The following is a 7,043-nucleotide window of genomic DNA, read 5'->3' as shown; positions in this document are numbered from 1 at the left end:
AACAGAGCATTTTAGTTCTCGAAGTAAACATCTATTAGAAATATCTGTTTTGTAGCATTTAGTAGCTCACACTGGTGGACATCCACTGCACCAAAGCCAGAACTCAATTTAGCATTCTTCATATTGATGCCTTTGAAGATGAAAGAGATTTTTTTTTCAAGATGAAAGCAATTTTTGTTCCCATAAAATCCCTTGAAAAAAAGTCTCAATACATATTTACATGATTAAATTTAGCTAGTAATCTGCCATGATCTGTTTCTGATACAACGCTTGACCTCTGATTGTGGGTAAATATGGCCTTTTGACCTTTTGGATGAAAAGTGAGAAGGAGGAGGGGGAGGAGGGTTTGCTGGGATAAGACTGCCAGAGCATGTGACCTGTGTTGATGTCTGGTGTGGAAGCGTGGAGGGACATTTCAGACGTGCAAAAACTTCGTCTCCGGCCGCCTTCCCTCCCCCTCGGCTTTCTTGTATGTTTTGCTACAAAGCAGGAAAAGTACCCAGCCCAGTGTCAGGTATCAGAAGATTGCTGTGCGTCTGCTCTCACTTAAGGCAGTCTCATGCAAAACAAACATTGTGCAAGAAGTCTTCCAGGAACTTGAAGAGAACATGAAGTTCTTTAGCTGTGTTGATCTCCCCTTACTGACACAGGAGGGGATTTATATTCCTTATGCAAGACATGCAAGATTAGAAAACGAAAATAAAAAAAATGACATGGGAATATTGTTATCCTGTGGCACTGGTGAAATGTCAGTACTTCTTGTTCCTACAGCGCTTTCAAGAAGTTTACATGCACTCATCAGGGGCATACCTAACTGTATAAATCCAAGCTTTTAATGATGTTTTAATCATTCCTCTTTCAGGGCAATCTTCAACAAACAACTGAGTGCACCGGTTTTTATTTATTGTGCATCTTTCTTATCCACACTGAGTCAAAATTACACATAAGCTCAAAGGTATAAGGAAATTATGAAGGAAACAAACTGACATTTGATATCAGTTATTTAAAGACGAAACACCGGCATTATTGCTGAGTAAAATGGCGAGAATCACGCTCGGTCACATTATATGTCTGTTGTACTTAGAGTGATAACCTTTGTTAAATGAAAATAGAATTTCACATGTATGAACCGTAATCTACAAGTGGAGAAAATCAGAGTAACCGCTAACATTGACAGGTCTGGTGAAGGAGATAACTCACAAAGCAGACTGCAAGATGCCAAAAGAAGTCTCCAAAAACCGTCAAATGTCATCAGGGGACATTTCATCTGCAGGCTTTTGCTACAGCTCATATCAAAAATACATGCCTGCACAACCAGTAAGGGACTGTAGAAGCTTCATGAGAAAATACAAGAGCAAGACGTAACTCGTTGCCAGACAAAAACAAAGAAATCTATAACAATTACTTCAAAATTGAATTTATACGATACCAGAACGGAAGACATGTTTGGCATTCGACAGGTAAAGCTAATAATGGAAACAAATTTTAACTGCTGGAACTTAAAACATGATAACAAAACAAAAACATATCAGTTAGGATATGGCAAAGGAATGGAGAGTGTGTGAATAGAGTTAATCTGAATTTAAGTGGGCTGCAGGCAAAAAAACCCTTCAACATGTCCCAGCTGAACGTCGGGTTAAAATGTTCCTCGGATCCGTTTCAGACTGAGGGAATGGATCTGAGGGCCAGATGGTCATTTCCTATTTTAGTGTGAGTCAGAATGAAATGATCATCATTCAGGTTGAGCCGAGCCTGGAGACTGAGTTTCAATGTGTCTGTAGTTGGAGTTTGTTTGAAGATTAAACAGATTAAATCAAGAAATACCTCCTTATATGATGAAAAAGTATTATGTTTTATCACAATAATGAGGAGGATTTTGTCATCCTCATTGCTATTATCATTTTCAGGACTTCCTGAAGCTTTGTGTGGAAAAAGCCTCTTTGTTGAAGTTTAGGGTCAACATCTCCGTCTACGATTCCCCTAAAGTAAGAGAGACCTATGAAGTGAAGTTTTGAAGTCTGATCACCTCTTTGAAAATCGCAAAGTCCTACCTGGGCTGAACTCATCCAGCTTGAACTGGACACAACTTGTTGCCTCCTCCTACTTCCTAAAAGTAACACAGGCTGATCCTAATGGCTCCTGATCTGGAAAAAGAACAAATGTGGGACAAAGAACTTCAAACCCGCTCTCCTTTTACCCTTAGATTAGTTAGTAATCAAATTAAGAGATCTTTTCTTTTAAAGCTTCACAAAAGTCTGATGAAGTCTGGACCTCCATTTGAAGTTAATCAGCTGAATAGCAATACTACATACTGAATGTTTATGTAATTGGGCTTACTACTAATGAAATGTGGAACTATGTATTTCGCAAAGCAGATTTAAAATACGCAGCATTCAAATGTGTACACCATTTTGGCAAAACATTATGACTTATACTTCCATTGGAAAAACACATTTTTAAAAATAAATCATAAAAATAACTCCAAAGTTTATACTACATGCATGCCAATGATGAGTGCACTGAAACTGGAAGGTGTCATTTTAGAAAAATAAACAAAGGACAAGAACACACCAGTGGAGCCTCACCAAGCTTTATTTACATGCGCACCATTTCTTATACAAACTAGATTACAATTCAAAAAAAGGGGGATACACAGGTAAAATAGCCATAACATTGAGTTTGAGAAGAAGCAAGATTAATAAAGGGCAAAGTTCAGAGGTGTGTGTGTGTGTGTGTGTGTGAAAACAAGAAGCTGTCCCGGGCTTCTTACTAAGAGACAATGTTGCAAAGGTTGATGTTCCAGAGGTCGTTAAGGTATCTAGTGGTAATATTGTGTCGTATTAGTTTTATTTCAGCAGATGATGTGACATACTTATGCAAACTGAACACTGCGCTTGAATGAATCGAACAATTGTGTGATGTATATTTTTTTTTTTACAGCTCCACTGTAAAAAAAAAAAAAATATCAGGAACACCTGTTCTGGATTGAGAATTGCAGTTAATCTGGGATCAATAACCTATCTTTACACAAGAAAGGATTAGAGCGTTCCCGAGATCTACCTTGTCGGTGTCAATCTGTGCAGATGAATTTTGAACAATTAGCCGGTGATCTAGTTTCTCCCTGCAAAGACAAACGATAGTGTTACATTAAAGATGGAATACTTTTAATGTGCTAAAAGTATTCCATCTTTTAGTACATTAAAGCTCTAAATAGTTGGTAAGTGAGCGCACCAGGCAGGATGTTAACAAGAAATATCCAGGGAGGTTCATCCTGAACATCATGTAAGAGTATATGCATGTACGGTGGCTCTCAGAAGTGCTGTGATACGTCAGCGTTTTTGTGATATAAATAAACTGGACTTTTAAAAATCACGTAACGTATTTCCATATATAATGTCCTGTACTTTTTGTGCAATTCAAATGAAAAATTATTACCAGAGAGATTTTAGAGGAATTTTCCAACACACATTAGACAAATGTTGTGGAATCAAGTTTTAGCAAAAATATTTGTTTATGTCACTGGGTTATTGTAGTTTCTAATCTGAATGAATATCACATTATATGTGGAAAAAGTTTAGAAATGATTTATGATGGTGTCATTTCTTACATCACAAAAACTTGCCTGTCTAACAGGGGAGTGTACACTTTGAGAGAGCAACATTGACTATAAACATATTAAATGGTAAGAAGATGCAAGAGTTCCTTTGCAAGTCTTGGGTTTTATGCCACAGAAAAAATGTGTTTGGGTGCAAAAACATAGGATTCAACGGCGGATTATGATTCTTAAAGGGACGGAACATCCTGAAGGGTCAAGCTAAACCATGCACTAAAACCTCAGATCGCACAGTCGCTCTTTTAGCCAACCATGCACACCGACGCGTCTGCTTCAAAATGATATACACAAATCTGTACACTATTATACAAAGCAAGGAATACACTTCATGTCACTACCCCGAAACAGGACAGGGGTATCACGGTTTCCAGATGCTACAACAATGGCGCTTCCGACCATTTAAAGAAAGAAAAAGAAAAAGGTTCAACAGTTAAATCGCTGGTAACAGTGTTCCCACTTATCCGGCGCGTAACGTTGTTCCATGTTTCTTCAACTACAGAGGTATCACAAAAACCCAAGGATCAAGTACTAAAATGAGTATATAAGGACAAAACAGCGAGTATTATATGCATTTGTCACACAATCCATGATGCATAAAGACGTACATGCATACAGTCCAACAGTGCTGTATGCACCACGAGATATTACACATCCTTGTGAGAATAACCCAACTGAAATCGACACGGTAAATAAACGCACACACAAAATCGACACGTAAGTCGGGAGATACAAGAAATCACCTGCAGGAGCACCAGGCGTGTCCATGAGGAGGTGTGTGTGTGTGTGTGTGTGTGTGCGTGCGTGTGTGTGTGTGTGTGTCTATCATGAGGAGGAAAAACTGCAAAGAACAAACAAAAAAGTAAGGATAAAATAACAAGACATGCGTGACTTAATAATCCTGACATTTATCCTCCCTTCTACGCTTCATCTCAACGACCAAAAGTTCACAGGTTACAAGTTCACAAGCACAGAGTATTAGGTTGTATTATCAAGAAATTTTAAAAGTAATACCATTACGATGTGACTGGAAAGCCTCCCTTTCCCCCCTGAGTGATTGTGTGTATGCATAACCAGCCCTGCAATCTGCTTGATGAGAAGAGCTTTAACACAGATCCCTGCTTATAGATTTTTTTCTGTATATGTAAAATATATATATGTGTGTGTGTGTGTGTGTGTGCGTGTGTGCGTGCACGTGCGATTTGGCTGCCAGCATACACTACTGTTTGTTTCAAGTGAATTTGGCAATATACAGAAATAGCTTATTGTCTTTTTTTTTTTTTAACTCAAGAACCAAGTGGTTTCTAGAGGAATGAGGCTAAAAAACCAAAACAAAACAAAAAATCTTTACATGATTTTTGTTCTGGCTGCGCTACATGTGGCTGCAGCTCAGGGATCCCGCCAGTCGAAGGTAAAGCAGAACCAAACAAAAAGCAGATAAAACAACAGGCGCATTTTCCTCTCGGGACAGGATTCAACACTGTTCATATAGCACCTGTAGTGGTGTGGAAATGTTCACAACTATAGGATACAAGTATTCATTTTGGCTACATCTTGGGGTGCAATAAACTAGCCCAACAGAGCTCTCCAGAAGCTAGTACAACAACAACTTTTCTCCTTCTTTATGCACACTTTGGTGTACACAGGAATGAATCAAATGATGCGAGTTTTAGCTGATTATTATGCTAAAGTTACTTAAATTCAAGCAAAAACAGTAAGTGCATGGCATAAACTTTAAGGAATTTCAACTTCGAAGGTTTCTGAGGTCTTCTCAACGTGTCAGTTTGTCTGTGTGAGTGCCTGCAAAAAGTGTGTGCACAACCACCCAGCAAGTCCCTCCAATTCTCTTCATTTCACCAACACACCAACTGTGTTTTTTTGTTTTTTTTTTATACAGACATGATCGATCCTGAAACATTTTTGATAAAACAGAATAATGGCAAAAAATAAAATAAAAAATACAAACAGTGAACAGATAAAATAACTAAGAACAGATGGATTTCTTTTAAATGTAAAACATCCCACGTCCTGTCTTGACTTTTTTTTTTTTTTGTCTTTAGTGGGAACAACTGCACCACGATTTCTTATGTCTTCACCTAACCTTTAGTCCTTTATTTCCACCTGAAGATATTTCTGATAAGCAGTGTCTCCTGACTGGACGTCAAAGAAAAATTGCATAACTCTATGTTTTTTAGTAAGCTTGTTGTTATTGTGTTGTTGTTGTTGTTGTTGTTTTTTTTATACAATGGATTTTTTCTTTCACAGGAGGATTTGTGGGCTGATGTGTAGCATCTTTAAAGTCAGTCAGGTCGTTCATGGTTCACCAGTGTGGGAGCGAAGGTAAAGCTCGTGAGAGGAAGTCTGCTTCTGTAAACACAGGGTTTGTATTTTACATTGTGCTGATGGCTGGTTTGGCAAAAAGGGGAGGTTCTGTCTGATCTCCTCTTGCACCACGTAAGTCAGACCTGCAGAGATAAAGACAACAAAGTCATTATGCCTTCAGTATTGCTTCATAAAGACAAGTATTTCAATTAGAAAAAGACCAATCAGCTAAATTTCAAAATAAAATTTGGTCTGCAAGCTAGTGCTTTTAAAACTGCCACACGGTTCTGATGCCGTTATCAGCCGTCGGATAATTTTGAAAAACTTTTACCGTTAATGCTCAACTTAACAATATATTTTTGTAATCCGGAAGGATTTTATGTTCAACAACCCAACAGAGTCTAGACTAACAATCTCTCCAGGATAGCCTTATCTTTCAAAACGTGTCAGACAGAAGTGTATCAGAATCAGGAATTAATATAAAAATAGAACCCTGATCAAATACTGGATAAGAACATCCTTATAAATAACATTTCCACTGCAGGTACGACACTGGGTTATAGATTTAGAAAATAATGTTCAGACTGGAATGGACATTTTTGACCTTAAAAATGAAATTTATTTTTTTACCTACTTGAACCACTTACTCTAGCTGTGAGCATCCATTAAAACATCTTTAAAACATCTCCAGACTGAGAATGAACGCCATCGACTGAAGGTTAGATACAGACTAGACTGACTTCAAAAACTCTGAATTTTCCCTTTCATCTCGGGTCATGGGTGCAAAGTGCAGGAACAGAATTTTAAAGGGAAGCATTTTTGTTTTTGGGTCACAAAAAAATGTCACCCAGCTGCAACAAACCCTGCTTCAAACTTGACGAAGCACCTGTTTGCAATGCTCCTCTTCACAACACTTGTGGTGAGCCACAGTCGCAGCTGAAAATTATGGTGGAGCAGAAGCTCTAAAGCTGTAAAAGCTAGCTTTCCTGTTTGCTAAAGTTGACTTTCCACAGAAACATCACTAAGCTGTTGACACAGCACAGGTACAGCGTCAAATTATTACAGAATTAGAAATATATTTCAATTATTTTAAATGCAAAAGCCCTCTGAT

The 7,043-nt window shown here is 38.0% G+C and overlaps 1 protein-coding gene across 1 annotated transcript in view; it reads right to left on the bottom strand.

The window, feature by feature from the left end:
• Window positions 1-2,574: 2,574 nt before the first annotated feature.
• foxo3b (forkhead box O3b) overlaps window positions 2,575-7,043 on the bottom strand; it is a 40,838-nt gene continuing 36,369 nt past the window's right edge. Inside the window, exon 4 of the mRNA XM_007546923.2 lies at window positions 2,575-6,075. The gene's annotated coding sequence lies outside the window, so the exon portion shown is untranslated. The remainder of the gene's footprint in view (window positions 6,076-7,043) is intronic.

Source organism: Poecilia formosa, unplaced genomic scaffold, assembly GCF_000485575.1.
Source record: "Poecilia formosa unplaced genomic scaffold, Poecilia_formosa-5.1.2 Scaffold1, whole genome shotgun sequence".
NCBI lineage: Eukaryota > Metazoa > Chordata > Actinopteri > Cyprinodontiformes > Poeciliidae > Poecilia > Poecilia formosa.
The sequence above is the reverse complement of the archived record's forward strand: the minus strand, read 5'-3'. Positions and strand labels throughout refer to the sequence as shown.